The following is a 17,984-nucleotide window of genomic DNA, read 5'->3' on the forward strand; positions in this document are numbered from 1 at the left end:
AGCCGTGAGTCACAGTTTCTCCCACTGTCCCACAGTGCAAGGTGAAGGAAGCTAAAAAGGCCCAGAAAGGAGACTGCTTCCACTCCGGCAAGATGTCCCTTTGTCTTAAGCCAAAGTCTGTTTACCCTAGGGTCTGAGGCCGCAGGGCCCTTGCTGAAGCCAAGGAAGAGAAGAAAGGGAGGCAGTTAAATGAGCCCCTAGTCTGTGCCCAAGGCCAAACTATAACAAGCTTTATCTCTGGATGCATCTTTTGCCTCAACACAACCCAACACTTTCCACGTCCGGAGCCCCTCGTGGGAGCCTCCACCAGTTGGACAGAGGCAGAGAGGGGATTCGAACCCACACCCACAGCATTCTCAGACCCATGCTTTTCCTTCGCAGGTAGCCCCATTGTTAGGCAGGGGGGTTGTCTGTCCCAAGGTCAGTTCATCCTTTTGTCAACTATGAGATGTGTAACTCTGGACAAACCCCTCATCTCTCTGAACCTCATTTTCCCTGGTTAGAAACCAATGACGGTATCTACTGCTCTGGGTGGCATGATGATTAAGGGAGCTAGAGCCACATCTGACACAGAGTCAGTGCTCAGTTTATGTCAACTGTGGTATTTGTGTTCTTAGGAAAGGCAGCTCATCAGGAGAATGGAAAAAAGCATGGCTGACCCCATCCCATGTAGGCTGCAGCAGGGAGAGCACTGGGCTTGAGTCTGGAGCTGAGCTCTACAGTGTACCAGGGTTGTGGCCTTCAACAGATCTGGAAATCTCTCTGAACTTTAGTGTCCTCATCTCTGGAATAAAGATAATAATCCTACCACCTGCACGGGGTATGGTGGGATGTTGCATATATGACGCAAAGTGATGCCATTCAGAGCAGAGCAGAGACCAGGAGGCAGCCAATGGAATTTCCCTAAGGTGGAGGGCGCCGATCTGTGCACGGTGTGAGGGAGAGGGGAAGGGGTGTGGAGGGAGGTTCAGACACCCGGGAAGATCCAAATTCCTCCTGCAAAACCAAGGTGGGCATTTCCCCAGCCACAAAGAGAGATTCTGATATGCATGGAGCAAAGATGAACGGGAACCACATGGGGCTGGGGTCTTTACCTTCTGCTCAGGATGGCTGCCACAGAGCTGACTGCCTCCAGAGACCCCCTGGGTACAACCCAGGGGAAGTTGCTCACCCACTCTGTTCCTTCACTTTTTGGTGTCCACACTGGGAGAAAGTGATGGTCACAAAGCTCCCAGGTGGGAGGAGTGACATGAGGAGGATAAAAGTACTCCAAAGGAAAGAGGTAGAAGGCCTGGGCAAAGCCCCACCCCATGCCTATCAGGGATCTCTCCTTGCCTTTGATGCGGCTAGGGGGGGCGGGGGTGGGAGGACTTCACAGGAAGATGTAACTGAGGAGGACCAAGCCACAGAGACCAAAATTAGCAACAAGGTCAGACAGGGAAACCCTTTGTGGGTGCAGCTCTGTCTCCACCTAAGAGCACAGAGAGAGGCACAGCTGCTCTGGGGGAGGTGGGTGTGAACCGCAGCTCTGGGCCCCCTCCCCACTCTCCGCAGGTCAAAGTGGAAGCAGCAAGGCTGGGGGAGGGAGGGCATGAACATCTGGGATGAGATTCCAGTGGGGTCCTTTTCCAGCCTATGGCTGTAGCACAAACTTAACCTTACTGAGCCTTCATTTTCTCATCTCTGAAATGGAGTAGTTGTACCTACCTGTTAAGTACTTAACAGAAGAAAATACAGCTCTAAGAATAGTACCTACTGGTACATGCCAGGGTGCATGCTCTCTCACTAATCACAATGACCCTCTCATGGGGATGCTTGTATCCTCATTTCTAGAGGAAACACTTTAGAGAGGTTAAGGGATATGTTCAAGTCACACAGCTGGTATATAGCAGGCCGGATGTCAGGCCTCAGGTCTGTGGGCCTCTTTAGTCACACTTTAGACTCTAGCATGTGGTGATTCAGTCCCCCCTCCCAAAGTTCCTCCTTTGGTCACTGCCCCATCCCTAGACTTGGCCCCGCTGCTGGGCTCACTCCTCGGCCTTTGTCTGGGATCTGGGATTCCTGGTGCTGACCCCCATTCCAGAGGCCTACTTACTCTTGACCCCACCTGCTCCCAGCTAGTGGCATCTCAGCCTGGTCCTGCACATGCCCGGGGACAGATACTCAGGAAGGTCATCTAACAGGAGGAAGTAGAGGACCCGAAAAGACTTCATGGCTGTGATCTTGAGCTCAGGTCCCCTTAAATGCAGCTTCTTCTGTCCGCTGGTATGGTGACGTGTGTGATCACAGTGCGAGAATGAACTCAGAAAGGATAGGACTGAAGGTACTCAATCCAAGGCACATCGAGAGAGTTCATTTAGGGACCACCCATGCTTTCTTCCCTGGAGGAAGCAAGCAGCCACTGCTGTTTGCCCTCCCCCAACAGGATGTGGCAAGGACAGTTTAGGGTGCAGGATGGAAGGGAATGGACTTTCCCCAAGCCACCCCTCTACATGCCGCAGGCTGCAGTAAGAGCTGACATAAGTACCTTCATCTAGTCAGGCAACCTGAAGATCAGCCATAGTATTGCCCCAGGAAAAAAAAAGAACAAAGGCTCAAAGAAATTGGTCAAAGTGCCAAAGGCCACCAGCTGGTGAGGGACAAAGTGGTCTGTCTGCCTTCAATGCCAACACTCTCCCCTTTCCACAAGGACCCCAGTGAGTCCACTCTGATGCCAGAGAAGGCCACTGATGTCACACTAGTCACACGAGGGTAAGCAGAACCCCACATGGTGACTTTCTTCGTCGTCAGGACTTTCTCCACCCCTCGGTCTCCATTCTGCCTTGAGCCACAAGATCATCTGTTTGACAAATGTGTCGTGAACACTCATTACATTATTCTTATTCTTATAGGTTCTATAAGAATAAGAATTCTATATAGGTTTTTATTCTTATTCTTATTCTAGAACCTAGACAAGAGTGTCCATGAAGAAGATCAAGAGCCTGACCTCTGAGAACTTAGTAGAGAAAACACACACAAGGCCACCTGTGACCACAGACAGTCCCATGGGAGGCACCAGTGAAATGCCGTGGGGAGTTATGGGTGCAAGGTTGGGAAGGGAAGGAAGGGGATCCAGGTCATGTGTTTAACCCAGAGCTATGATCATCACAGTCAGAAGGGGTCTGAGTGGTTTTCTGACAAAACTTCTCATTTTCCAGATGAGAAAAGTGGGAGCCCAGAAAAGGGAGTTCTTTGCATAAAGCTGCCCCAGGGCCAGCTGAGGACTCATGGCTGACAGCTTCCCTGAGTCATCAGGCTCAACCATGGCAGGATTAAGGTTTCATGGATGCTGTTGACCACGATGACAGGTTATCTAGCATATGGAGCCCAGGAAGCCCCTCACAATCCAGTCATGGGCATAAGAACCCAGGGTGCTCAACATGCTGGCCTTTTGCATCAGCTAAGACTCAACTTAGCTGTGCAAAGAAACCCAGAACATTCCTACCTTAAGCACAAATTTTTAATCTCTCAAGTAAAAGTCTGGCGTCATGAGGTCCAGGTTGCTAAGAGAGCTCCACTCCACAAAGTTGTCGGGGACTCAGGCTGCTTCCAGTGCCCCCTCTACCATCCCAAAGACGTGGCGTTCATCCTACAACTCAAACTGAGGGCACCTGCCTTCCAGGAAACAAGGCAAGATGAGGAAGAAGAGGGGCAGTGGGTGCATACCCTACAGCAATCCTACGTGTTTTTACAGCAACACGTGTTGCTGTTAAAAGCTATCATGGACATGCCCTTTAGAGTCTGGGAGTCTGAGCCTAGTTAAGTGGGAAGCTAGAAAATGTTATTTTTGCAGATAGCCATGAGCCCAGCTATAAAGTTCTATTGCAGTGGAAGAAGGGAAGAGTGGATGCCTACCTTTTGTTTTCACTCCTAAATTTACTCTCTGGACCCTGCATCTTCTTCCCTAGATCCTAGACACTCCCATTGAGCCTGTCTCTTGGTACCCTACTTATCAACCATTTGGGGTATGACCACCCTCCCACCCCCAGTCCCACTCCTGCTCCTTCCCAGAGAGGCCACAGGGAGGTGGGCAGGGTCCATGCTGGACTAGGAGACCAGGCATCTGAGTTCTCATTCTGACTTAGCTAGCTCATCACTCACTCTATGACCTGCACCTAATTACACCCTCTCTCCTGGCCAGGAAAGAGAGCATACTCAGATCCACAGAAGGAGAAGATGGAAATTATGGGGAAAATATCCCCAAATTTACCCTGTGCAGAGGCCCAAAGATGTGTGTATCATCTTTTGAATACTCAAGAAACTTTAGTAATAGCCAGTATCAGAAATACCTAAACATCCATTAACTGGGAACTGGAAAGCACATACCACCCCCTGCGATAGAATGCTGTGCAACTGTTAAGAAGAATGAGACTACTCACGTGTGCCTACGCGTGCTTATACAGAACAACATCCAAAACATATCAAGTATTAAGGCTAAGGGACATAACGGGGAGTGTAGCATGAAACCGCTGGTGTGAAATCACGGGCACTCAGATCTATACATTCACTGGTCTGTGTGTGAAACTCTTCTGGAAGGAAGAGTTCCTATGCAGGAAACTTTCCCCAAAGAGAGGAACTAGTCAGTGACTGGGGGAACAAAGAGAGACTTTCTATCGCTACGGGTTTTTCACATTTTATACTTGGAAGCACCTGCAGGAAGAGATAAAAAAGGAAAAGGGAGAATTTTGTGATAATTCTTGGATCATTTTTTCATCTTGGACCCAGGGAGTTTTCTTCTCCAGACCTGATCACCTCATAGAAAAGGTAAGACACCCGGTAGAGAGCCTGCGGTGGACACCTGAGGCCCCACTTGGGTTAGCTGCGCCCATAATCCTTCTCAGCGCTGCCCGCAGATCCTAATCCTGGCTTTCCCCATAGAAGCCCCTGGCCCTCACGAGAGAGACCCCAGACGTGGAGGAGGAGGGAAGAGCCTGAGGAGGAGGCTCTAGATCTTGCCAAGTTGGGCTTCCCCTCCTCGGACTCACCTCTGCCATCCAGCACTCTGTTCCTCTTATGGAGGAGGAGGGAGGATTGGTCAGTATTTCTGCCAGGGTCAGAAAAGCCCCAGACTGTGCTCCCTTAAACTGCTGACCTAGTTGATAGGCTCACATAACCAGGGGAAGAGTTGGTTTGTGGGGGACATTGGATCAGAGGCCTCCCCCACTGTCAGAATGCTATCAAGCCCCTCTTCTTCTCATATATGTACTTGATTCTTTCCTCCAATAGACAGGACCTTCAGCACCAGAAGCTCCAGGCTCACTGTCAAAAGCCTAGCTACCTGGAAGAAAAGGATTGCTTTAGCCCACACTGTTGAAAGACACCCAGGCATGGTGACCTGGCGAGAATCACTAGCTCTAACAGGAGTCACATGCCCACTTCTGCACCAATCAGTGTCCTCAAAGGAGGACACTACTCCTCATCAATTCCAGGACCCCCTCATCAATTCCAGCTCAACTGTCACCTCCTCCAAGAAGCCTTCCCAGATCCTCCTGATTAAACTCTAATTGCACTGAGGATCTCTCCCTCACACCACTCTTCTGAGCTCCACTTGTGCATATATTTGTTCAATTATTTGATTAGCATTTGTCTCCTCCACTAAATAGAAACTCCACGAGGGAGAAGTACCATCATGGTATCTATGACACTTGGTGCACAGACTGGCACATAGTGGCAGAGAGTAGAAATAGTGGGTTCAGAGCATAACGACAAGTATAATGGTGTGGCTGCTTCCAGGCCTAGCTACATTTCCTTGTTGACTTGAGAAAATAAGACAGTTATCTGAAAGGTTTTTTTGACAATATTCCCCCTCCAACAGATAGCTTGATCCTGGTACTAGTCACTTATCCAACAAAAATGGACTGAATGCCACTACATCCCGATACTGTTCTGGGTGCTGGGATACATGGAGAGAAACTTCCTATCTGGTGGGGGAGACTGACGAAAGATAAAATTAATATGGGAAAGTTGGGAGAAAGGCTGCACTTTTGAAATGGATGGTCAGAGAAGGCCTCATGAAAAAGTGACATTTAAGCAAAGCCTGGAAGGAGATGAGGGAAAGAACCATATAGCTATCAGGGGAGAAGAATTCTGGGGAGAAAAAAATAGTCGGTGCAAAGGCCCTAGGGCAGAAGCACATCTAGAGGAACAACAAGGAGCTAAGGCACCTGAAGTGGGTGAGAGTGAGAAGTCCAGGGTTGAGTCCAGGAAGGAAACAGTGGCGAGATCTCTGCAGAGACTGGGAGGCCGTTGTAAGAACTCTGGCTTTTATTCTGAGCAAGTCAAGGTTTCTGAGCAAAGGACTGACATGATCTAAATTGTATTTTCATAGGAGGCCCCAGGGTTCTTTAGAGGGGTAAAGACAGAAGCAAGGATATTAGGTAGGAAGTTACTGCATAAGCCAAACGAAGCATATGGGTCAACCAACATGTGGTGGAGACAGTCAATGTTGTCAGGGTTGGATATATTTTGAAGTTAGAGTCAAAAAAGATTTTCATTGGAATGGATGTTGGTTGTTAGAGACATGGAGGACTCAAGAACAACTCTAAGGATTTTTAATGGAAGAATTCAAAAAAGAAAAAAAAACAGAGTTGGCATTAACTAAAATAAGCAAGAATGCAGGAGGGGCAGGTTTGGTGAGGGATGGGGCGGTGGCAGGGGATTATCAAAAATTTGGTTTGGGTCAAGCCATGCTTGTAATATCTCTTTGACATCCAAGAGAAAAGATGAAGCCCAATATACAGATAAGTGAAGACATCTGGAGTTCATGGACAATAACATTTGGGAATCATCGGATTTGATCCTATGAAATTGCAGGTATTCAGCCACTTTGCATTTTGACCTACAAAATGGTAAATTTTTTTTTGTTTCTGCCTAGAGATGGTTATTAAAACTGTAGCATTGGGTCAGATCACCAAGGATCGGATATACGCAAAGAAAGGAACATTGGATTTAGCTTTGGTCACTGGGGACCCTGACAAGAGTTATAAGGATTGGTTTAAGAGAGAATGGAAGAAAAGAATTGGAGACCACTGTTTACAGAGTTTACCTTTTTCTTAATATCCTAAAGGGCTTCCATATTTGAAGACAGGCAAAGGACTGAGAGCAGAACACTTGTAATCATACTACATAGAATAAAATTCAGATAATTGACTTCCAATTCCTTCTCACCACCAATTAGCTAAGAAAATTATTCCCATGTGTATAGCCCATCCAGATTCTTCTTCTCTTCACTTGGAACCCACTAAAATCTGACCCAAGCTGGTCTGATCCCACTCCAGTCTGGGCTGAGAAGGTCACTTCCATATATCAAAATGTTAATATTAATTACATACTTTTATCAGTCTCTCAGTGCGCTTGTTCAAAGTTCTGATTTTAACCAAAGTTCTTTCCACCTATATTTATTTTTATATATCAAGAGGGCTACTCTCTGATAGGCTTACAAAACATTTATTATCCGGAAAGACTGCTCTGTCTGGCCCTATAACTCCCTCTGGGAGCTTATTAATGACACCAAGACACAGACTCAGGCCTTCAGACATCAAGTACCATGCTCTTTACACTATGAAGCCCTGGCTTTTGAGTCATTCTTTGAGATCTTTAGGGAGGTCGCATGTGCAATGTAATTGATATGTTTTCCCATAGATTACTTTGTGCTCCGACCCTGCCTCTCCCCAGAGCCTTCAGATAAATCATGACAGCTAGAAGGTTGAACTGGAATTTTTACAACCACGAGAAATGATAAGTATTTAGACCATCTCATCTTGAAAGAACCAGATATTCAATCACCCCAGACAGATGTGGTCCTCAAGAATCTGTTAGATCCCAAGATCTGCTGCCCCCAACACTGACCATTTGGGCTGATAAAGTTCTTCCTGTCAATGGTAGAACATCCAGGCTGATAAAGAACACGTCATCAGTATCAGAGCTGTTTGTTTGCTTCAGTTTTTTTAAAGGTCATTGTTTAAAGGGTAGCCCCCTATGGGAAAAGAATGCAAGAGAATTCTGTTGAATTTTTTAAACCTGTGACATTTAGGCATTAAATGATATTTGAAAGCTCTCTCTTTCTACGTCTGTCTGTATTTTGGCCCCTTTCTCTCTCTCTTTCTCTATCCCCCCCCCCCCGATACTTTATAGAGGGAAACAGAGTATTTAAATAATATATGAATTTTTTATTATATAAGATATTAAACTTTTAAATTATACAATAACACTGAGATTTTTGCCTTTGTAGCTTTCCTTGAAGGGCTTGTGGTCAAGGCAGAGGGACAGTTCTAACTCACAGCTCAGTTACAAAGATTCAGTGGTTTGCCTCCCCCCTAAGAATGCTAGAGATTTCCCTCTGTGTTTAAGCTCTGTTCCACTCCTAGTAGGGACTTTCTTCCCCTAGTCTCATCCCCAGTGGCAAGCTACGATCAAGGAAGACAGGAAGACAGCTTTCCCCAGTTGCTGAGATTTTTTATAACAACTGCATGGCAGTTAGGACCCACTGTGGCTTCCAGAATGAATCTAAGGCAGGCTGGGAGTCTCTGTTGTTTGTTGAAAGATCAGTGACCCCTGGTAAAGATGTTGCTATTATAGTGAGACTCTTAGTGAGATTTTGAGTGGGATCTCTTCCTTACCTAGAGAACATCACAGGAATTCTGTTGCACCAGGCTTCCGAACTCCTTGCACTCAGTCCATGCTCTTTTGCAAAGCCACCAGGATGCTCTGCAGGGTGTAGTCACATACCTGGCTGGCACTCCCTAGGGGTCCTCAGGGTGGATGGTAGCAAAGGCAACTTTACCTGGATAACATGAAGGTACCCACCACTGACCATTCACCCACCCCACTGCACACACCAATATCATCCCCTTCACAGCCATAAATTTTAGCCACTAGGAAACTCAGCAGGTTAATTTGTTGAATAGAATTGCTTAGTATTAACCACCTGGGGGCCCATAGTGCATCTGCCAACTATGAACAACTTTGCACTAGTCTCCATCATCATCATCATTATCATCACCATCACATCATCAACAGTACTCACTGAACACTTACTCTATGCCAGGCACGTAGAGCTCTTTGCTCACATGCGTTATCTCAATGAAGCTTCATGACCAACACAAGTGCTAGTTATAACCGTAATTATCCTCATTTTACAGAGAAGGACACTGAGGCTCACAAAGTAAATTAATCAAGGTCATCTACCCAGAAGGGACAAAGTGAGGATTTGAGCCCCCAAAGCCCATTTTTGTAATTACTATATTGTATTTCCTTAAAAGTCAGGAATATCACCAAATTTCTCAATCTTACCCAGGGGGCTGGTAGTGTGTACCTCCTGGTCTTAGCAGATTGTAGACAAGTTTTGACAATTATCTCCCTGGGGCGAAGTGAAGTGAGAAGAGCTCAGACAAGAGTATGTTTCCTAGCTCGTCTATTACTGGCGAAGGTCTCTCAGTTTAGGTTCACCGGAACTCCCTTGTCCCCGACATTCACACCTGTGAAATAAACATAATACCCAAGTGTCTCTGGTTTGGGTCATGAGTGACGGAAACAGAAACCAAGTCAATTCTTATTCAGCACATTGCTTGGCAAATAGTTATTGTTTCATAAATATGTGTTAAATGCATGAATGCATATCTTGGGTACAGAGGAAGGGTGTAAGGAGCAACTGGGGCATCTTGAAGCATCACAGAGAAACCCAGACATCAAAGCCTCCGGAAGATCAGGAGTCTTGGGCAACCCTGGTGATCTCATAAGGGAGAGTTCCTGGCAGAGAAAGGGCAAAGACTGGATATACCAGTCTTTGGGTCTGGGTCTGGGTCTTTCCTACCATACCTCTCCTACAACCCTGGCAGTGCACAGGCATATGAGTGCACGCGTGCATGCTTGCATGTGTGCGTGTGTGTGTGTGTGTGTGCATTTGAAGGGTGAAGTCTGCAGGGAATGGGTTGCATGAGACACTAAAACAAGTGGAAAATAGAGATTTCTTTTCAAGGATCCATTCCAATCAAAGTTTAGAATAAGCATGGCTGCTAACCCTCTTCCTGAGGTTATCTTCAAAGGGACTCAAAGGAATTAAAGGAATATTAAAGATCATGAGAAATGTCTGGGGGTGGGGTGCTATTTTGATCAGGAGGGAAGAGTGGAAGCTGATGGGGTTTCTGACCTGGGAAGAAGGAAGATCAGCACAGTGGTGGAAATATAAGAAAGAAAGGGAATGTTAGAAATCCTGTTCTAACTTCCCCTAGTCGCAGCTTGGGGACAAACCAGTGGGAACTCAAACTTTGGTCCAGCTCCTCAGGAGTGAAATCAGAGCATCGCAGCAGTCCTGTGCTTAGGAGAGGTGGACAGAGTAACTGACCTCAGGCCGATGCTTTGCCTGAACCTCCAGGCCTGTGAAATCACAGCATAAGGAGGGTGTCTTCTGCCTCTCCTGGGCAGCAAAGGGTTAAGACCTGACCAGCGAGTTGTTTTTTAGGATGCTGTCTGATGCCTCTCGTCTCACGTCCTGGACACACTGCCACATAAGTCATCTTATTAATGCTTACCTCCATCCTCTCCAATAGGACTTGTCACGACCACTTTGCAAGTGGAAGCTGAGGCTCAGTGTGGTCAAACGGCTTGTTGAGGACACCCATTTACAAATAGCACCCCTGGGATTTTAACTGGGATCTGAGCTCTTGGTCATCCAGGTTCAATTCACTTCCTGATTATATGAACTTGACCTCATCAGGTAAGCTCTCTGACTTCCAACTCCCTCTTCTGCCAAATTGTTAACTAACTCATCAGGTTGTTGTGGGGGCGCAACCAGCTTAGAAGAACCCCTGACATTTACACAGTCCTCCGTCCAGGGCGGTGGCTATTTTCATCGCTTTCAGATGTATGCTCCTTTGAGCATTCTGTCCTTTTGGTAAAATGTATTAAACCTCCTCTTTTCTTGTTTAAGTAACAACCAGTTGAGATTGTTACTTCTGCTTCTCAAATAGAAAAAGTCTACCCACATGGTCTAGAGTGGAAGAAACAGCCTGAGTTCTGAAATCAAACCCTAGTCCTTTAGCAGGGGTCTCAAAATGAGAGAGTGAGCCCTCACTTAGGAAAAGAGATCTCTCCACGTGCCCAGCAAGATGCAGCCATTATCACAGGAAGGGTCTTATCCCTAGACCTTATCTTATTCACAAAAGATCACAGTAAAGACTGAAATGTTCAGCACTGAGGAGTGCTTTCTTAACTAATTGAATATCAATGCAATGGAATATCAGGAAATCCTCAAATCTTCTCTATACAAAAGCATTAAAAGTCTCTCTCTCTCTCTCTCTCTCTCTCTCTGTCTGTCTCTCTCTCTCTCTCTCTCTCTCTCTCACACACACACACACACACACACACAGGCATTTGTGAAATGGTTAAAATGCAAAAAGAACAGTAACCAGACAATGGTGCCACCATGAAAAACTCTGACTGTCCCTGAGGACGTGTAGAAAAGAGAGAAAGATACAGGGACATGTGTTCATGTCTGAGGGAATATGGATAATTTTTAGAAAGCTTTTTTGAAAGTTCTTTTTCTGAAATGTAAAATATTGAGGAATATAATGTTGTACATTTATCCAAAAAAAAAACCCACACCAATGCAAATCTAATTCCTTTTTCTTTCACAGAAAATCATGCTAAAACATATGTATAGTCTTATATAGATTTATCATGCCCACATAAAAATACAAAAAGTCACTACATACACACCCACAGTAACTTACAGAAGCCCAGGTGCTTATGAGCATCACTGAAATGGGAAACTGTTGCTAATCAAGAACCCCTAAGTGACTGAGAGAAAGAGAGGGTCTACTACATACTAAGCATTTTGCACTAGTTTCCTGTGAAATCCCCATATTATCCTACAGAGCAGGTATCATATTTACACATGGGAAAATGAGGCTCAGAGAGGTCAAGTGACCTGCCCACATCACACAGCTTGTGGGTATGGCTTCCTCCTTGCCACACCAGGATAGGCATGCCCTACAGCACAACTGGATACAAGCTCAGTGGGTTTGCAGATTTCCTTCATCAGCCTCAACTCATCATAACCCTCTCTCTGCACAGCAGCCCACTCCTTCCCCGTGTCAGAGCTGTGGCTCCCTCCCCTCCCCAGCCTGAAAGCCCCAGAAGTGCAGGCACCTCACCTTTCTCCTCTCTGGCACTGGGCTTGGCAAGAGGAAAAGATGGGCAAAAAGACAAGAATTTCCCAGTCTTCCCTGACTTCTCCCCCATGACGCAGAAACCCTGAGTTAGCACGAAGTTCCCTGCCACACAATGGCAGTCAGCCATCTGTGGCTTTGAGTGGTGGAAATGTCATTCTAGCCACAGACTGTCATCCGTGATCGATAACTGATGATTGATGTGAGTGGAAATTTTGAAAGATGGAGCAAGATACCGGAGAAGGTATCAGAAATAAATATGGCGAGATGGGGATCTGTTCTTCGAGAGTAGGCTTTGTAGCCTGAAGTGATGCTGGGCCTCCTGGTCCATGCATGACCAGGGCCTGGCCCACAACATTGTCAATTAAGCACTGAATAAATATTTGTTGAATGGGTGGAGGAATTATGATTATTTCCTGAATCCACACAAATTTGGCTTGGCGATCTCACAGGCATATCAAAATCAGTATATCCCAAACTTAATTTATTATCTCTCTCTCCCTCTAAGAACCGTCTCCGCATCTTTATTCCCTCTTATCGATGAAGGAGGTTGGGTCCATTAGTTACTCAGAACCTAGATGTCACCTCCTCTCCCTCGCCCGCCCCATCTCACCAGCCATTGAATCCTGGGGATTTTCTCTCTTAGGTGCCATCAAACCCCTCTTCTCCATGTTGGAGGCCACTGTTTTGGTGAAGAGACAGATCAGTGACTGAGATCATAGGTTCAGAAGCCAGACTGGCCCACCATATGCCAGTTTTGTGCCCTTTGGTAAATTACTCAACCTCTGGAGTCCTCAGCCACCTGTAAAATGGAGGAAATAATGGTATCAACCTAAGAGGATAACTATGAGAATGCAGTAGGGTGAGGTCATTGCCCACCTGACTTAATACAAGATCCTACTGATTAAACTTCCTACTTCATGTCCCCATCCCTTCTTCCCAAAGCAGGGAAAACCTCGTTTGAAATGTAAGTTGTTTGTCACTCATGGTATCTAGGAGGAAGAGCCTGCTATTTAGAGACATACAAACCTAGATTCAGATTCATGTGTGCCCATGAAAACCAGCTACTTAAACTCTCTCACCCTTGATTTCCTTATCCCAAAACACCATTAGATATTGATGTACTTTGAGGATTAAATGGGATAATGTGAGTTGGGGCCCTTTGCCCAGGACCTGGCCTCTACTGGGGACTCAGCCAATCTTAGCTCTTCTTCCTCTGCCTCTTCCCTTATCAGATATGAGGGCAAGGGCAGGGGAATTTAGAATGAAAATGAGGATGGGCAATGCAGGTGGCCCAGCGGTTTAGCGCCACCTTCAACCTGGGGTGTGACCCTGGAGACTCGGGATCGAGTCCCATGTCAGGCTCCCTGCATGGAGCCTGCTTCTCCCTCTGCTTGTGTCTCTGTCTCTCTGTCTGTCTCTGTCTCTGTCTCTCTGTCTCTGTCTCTCTCTCTACGTCTATCATGAATAAATAAATAAAACCTTTGAAAAAAAAAGTGAGGTCAATCCCAGGGTAGAGGGGTCCCAGTCACTGGAGAAAGTGAAGGTGCCCACTTATGAGGCGGGTCCGCAGGAAGGTTAGCCTACCTTGTTTTGTCGGGGAATCACAAAAGATCTGGCTCCACTGGAGAGTTGTGGTTCTCAGTGCCAGCCATTCATCAGAAGCCCTGACAAAACCCATAAAACTAGAGCTTTCACTGCCCCATCACATACCATTCTTGAAATCCCCATGGATCAGCATGGAAATAAACATTTTAATGTGCATTCTGGATGATCCCAGAGATTAGCTGGCTTTGGAAACTCTACTCAGAATGTTTGGCTTTGGTTAGTAGGTGTCCCAGAAGCCTCCCTACCAAAGCTACTTGCTTGGCTATCTTCTTAGTAGAATCTCAGAAATGGACAATATGGTTTCAAATGGGTAGATTTACATTACTTTCAGGATAAAATTAAAATCTAGAAGTTTTGAAAAGCCACAGGGAGAAGGTAGCCAAGAATCTTAGCTTCGTGCCTCCGACCTCTTGGGTCTCAGTACAGGATTAAGAGACAGGACAGAGAAGGTCAAGACTGGCCTGAGGCTGGAACGGTTCTAGGGTAACTTTGACCAGCAGGGAGCCCTTTCTCTAGTCTGGGACAGTATCTTTTGTCAGCTGTTTGATGCCCTCTTCTATCTTGGTACCCAGTTAAAATGGCATCTGGGGAGAAAATTTGATGCCTGAATTCTAGTAACTAAGCTAGGAAAAATTGTTTTTGGAGAACAGTTCCAGAGACCCCACAGCTATTATTCTTCAGATCATATAGAGCCTGACATAACTACCATAGGTCAGCCCTCACAGTTGTAGAAAGAGTACTAACACTTTCTAGATTCTGACCAGATATCAGACACTGTGCTAGGCTGTGTATGTATGTGTATGTTTGTATGCATACATCTACATATATACACATAAACATATGTTAATATGTATTTTTGCATAAATGTATGTGTATGTGTATGTATTGTGTATACATATTCCTATTTTTATATATTTATGTATATATACATCTGGATATATGTATATACATAGAGGGAGTGTGTGTGTATATACCCTCATCATAGCCTCATTATCAGTCCCTTTTTTATTTATTTATTTATTTATTTATTTATTTATTTATTTATTTTTATCAGTCCCTTTTAAAGTGGGAAAAGCCAAGGCTCTGAAAGATTAATTACACTGCCAAGGACACAAAGCTGGATTTGACTCTAAATGCTCATGACTCTGAAGTCCATGCTCCTTCCACACTGTTTCCTCTCCTAAAAACAAAATGTAATTAGACACACAGCAGGTCTAGCTCCCTGGGATATTTCTTTTAAATTCTGTGTACATTGTGTGAACAGTATCCTACCATCTTCAGGGCTGGGGAGGGAGGAGGCAACTTGCTCTGCACACACCAGGTAGCCCAGGTGTACCAGGCTAAAAGACCAGAGAACCAGTTGTCAAATGAGTGGCATAATGAGCCAGCCCCCTCCCTCCTAACCCTTTTCTGTGTGCCCTATGTTATAGGGCCAAATCATCTCTAACAGAATGTTTAGACTCCCATACATGGGCTTAGGGAGAAGTGTTTTGGAGTAAAGAGTCTGCAGTCGAAATTTCCTTTCCATTTCCATTGTGACTTCAAATGTTACAAACAGGCTTCTTGTAAACTCTAAATAATGCATGGGTCGCCAATGATTATTAAACAGAAGTGGTTTTTCTACAGCATCTTGTGGTTTATTACTGGTCTGTGACATTTTAATATTCTTAGTCATCATCAGTTTAGTATCTCTGGGCTGCTGGGCGCCCTGGAAGATGGCTCATCTAACTTCATACTCACAGCCCCCAGCAGGTGAGTGCATTTCCCACAGCACAGATGGGGAACCCACATTCTTATGTGGGTGCCTGGGATGGTAGGCGCCACGTAGGGCTGAGTCAGTGTCCCAATGGCTCAGAGGCACACAAGAGGCACTCAGTATTTATTGGGCAAACAGAAGGTGAAAGGTTGGGTGAATGTGGGGAGGTTATTTTGCAAATATCGAAAGCAGAGTCTGAAGGCAAATCTGTGACTTTGAAGTCCATATTCAGGCACTACATTTTGCTTTCTGGCCATTATATTTTGTTTCCTGTGATCATTTTTCTTCAATCACACTTTTCAAAATTTGTGCATGCCATTTTTTGGACTGGTACTATTTATTTAGCTGGGAGAAGATTTGCATTTTCAAAGTTCATGTGCTTGTTTTTAAGTCAAGATTTTTTCCCTGTGTATAATCTCTCTAGGCCTTCACTTTTCATCATTACATTCATAATTTCACATTGTCCAAGGTGCAGCTGGGTGGTTGGCGGTGAGGGGGTCAAGAGTACTGGTCACATGGGCCATGAGATACGGGTGACTGCTGGTGGCTGGTCCCTGGGCTGCCCATCTGAGGGCCCCCAGACCTCCTTATCCTTCACTGGTGTAGACAGAGGCCCAGCTTTGTCTGCCATCCTCTTACCATACACCCCCAACTTGGGGATGGATGATGACTTAGCTATACCAGTCAGGACAGACCAGGATATGCTGTGCAACCAAGCAACCCAAATCTCAGTGCTTAAAAAGAACAGTAGTCTAGCTGCATGTCTGGCAGGGGGCTTCCAAGGGTTCTGCTCCATCCCTACCCTCAGGCAAGTGGAGCAGTCACCATCTGGAACACTGACAGTTACAAAGAAAGAGGGGAAGAGAACTCTCTATGGGACCCTACCCCAGCAATTAGATACTTGACCCAGAAATAACATATGTCACTTCCATTCATGTCTGGCCAAAGTCATTCATGTGATCCCAACCAACGACAAGGAGGCCCAGAAATACGGTTCCACCAAGGGCCTAGAGAGGAGAGTCAGAAATAATTGACAAATAGCACTAATAGCTACACATCTGCCAAGGCCACTCCCCATCTTAAAACCCTTCCCAGTTTTCTCTCACTACCACAATCAAGTACAATCCCTGGAGCACAGCACATAAGGCTTTCCAAATGTGGTCTCCACCTGCCTCATATACCTCATCCCCACTGCTCTCCAACGGGCCCTCTAGTCTCCAGTGACCCATATGATCGAGTGCCATGCTTTGCCTTTCCACATGCTCTTCCTGCTGCCTTATCTGCCTGTGAACTCACTCATGAAGATGCAACTCAAATGACTCCTCTTCCACGTGGCATCCTCTGACAGCTCCAGTAGTTAGAGTTGAGACCTCACCTCCACACTCCTTCTGTTCCTTCAGAAGGAGTCCTCTTCCTTCACCAGCCAGACTCCATGGGAAGTGATCACATGCTACTTGTCTCCGAACACCCAGACTTGGGATGCTTGGGTGGCTCAGCCTTTGGCTCAGGGCATGATCCCAGGGTCTGGGATCGAGTCCCGCGTTGGCTCTTTGCGGGGAGACTGCTTCTCCCTTGCCTATGTCTCTGCCTCTGTGTGTGTGTGTGTCTCTCATGAATAAATAAATAAAATCTTTAAAAAATAGAACACCCAGACTTAACACTGTCCTCAGACTCAATGAGATATTCAGCACATATTCTGGAATATTTGGTGATGACTCCTGTGACAGCACCTACTACTAGATGTGTCTTCTCAATTAAAAAAATATTATGAATATAGGTTCTATGATTTATTATTTATTCCACGGTTTTCCAAAGGATGGGCCATCTTGCTCCTTGCTGCCACAAGTTGTGCCCATCTCTATGGCTACTTGGATACACAGTGAGATTTGACCTTGAGAAGCAGAAAGGTATGTCACAGAGAAGAAAGTAGAGTCTGAATCATAAGATAGACCTCTCTTATACCAGAACCCAAAAGACATTATGGTCACCAAGGCACAGAGGGAATTGATTCCTATAGCTACATTCTTTTTGGAAGGATGAGAGTGGGTGGTGACATTGGGAGCATGTGTCTGGAGAGTGAGGAACTAAGTAAATGTGTAAATTAGCTATGCTTCCTTTGATGTATGGGACAAGACTCTGCTCAAACCAGCTTACACATGAAGGGAAAATAATATAAGTGCACTTCCAAGGGCAGGAAGCAATTGAGTCTTAGGACAAAAAGAAGCAAGGGCTTAAATCACACTGGGCTTTCCTCTTCTCTCTGGCATCTGTGCTTCTCTCTATATGTTGCCTTCAGCCTTTTCTCTCTAAAGACTGGCTTCCTCCCCTTTTCTACTCTGCAGAGTGGGAGACATAGTGGCACGGAGCTTATTGCTTCATAAATAACAATCCAGACTATGTGAGGGAGGTTATGC

This window comes from Vulpes lagopus, chromosome 12 (assembly GCF_018345385.1).
Source record: "Vulpes lagopus strain Blue_001 chromosome 12, ASM1834538v1, whole genome shotgun sequence".
Lineage (NCBI taxonomy): Eukaryota > Metazoa > Chordata > Mammalia > Carnivora > Canidae > Vulpes > Vulpes lagopus.